This window comes from Sinocyclocheilus anshuiensis, unplaced genomic scaffold (genome assembly GCF_001515605.1).
Source record: "Sinocyclocheilus anshuiensis isolate Anshui unplaced genomic scaffold, SAMN03320099.WGS_v1.1 scaffold739, whole genome shotgun sequence".
NCBI classification, from domain to species: domain Eukaryota; kingdom Metazoa; phylum Chordata; class Actinopteri; order Cypriniformes; family Cyprinidae; genus Sinocyclocheilus; species Sinocyclocheilus anshuiensis.
In genome coordinates this window covers 272930-273181 of record NW_015551105.1, presented here as the reverse complement: position 1 = coordinate 273181, position 252 = coordinate 272930, and positions in this window count along the sequence as shown.

The window sequence follows — 252 nt, the reverse complement described above, 5'->3', positions numbered from 1 at the left end:
ATATATATATATATATATATATATATATATATATACTGTATATATATATATATATGTCAAATATTATTAATATTATTAATTTTTTTGTCCATGGAGGCAATCAGTAGGCTAATATCTAATGAGGAGACCGACAGATTTTACAGATTTTAATGTAGGCTTTTATTCATATGTAAACATTGTTTAATTACCATTAAAGCGATTTTTCAAAAATGCTTTAGAAAACTGATTCGGGCCGACTAGCAAAACAAACTT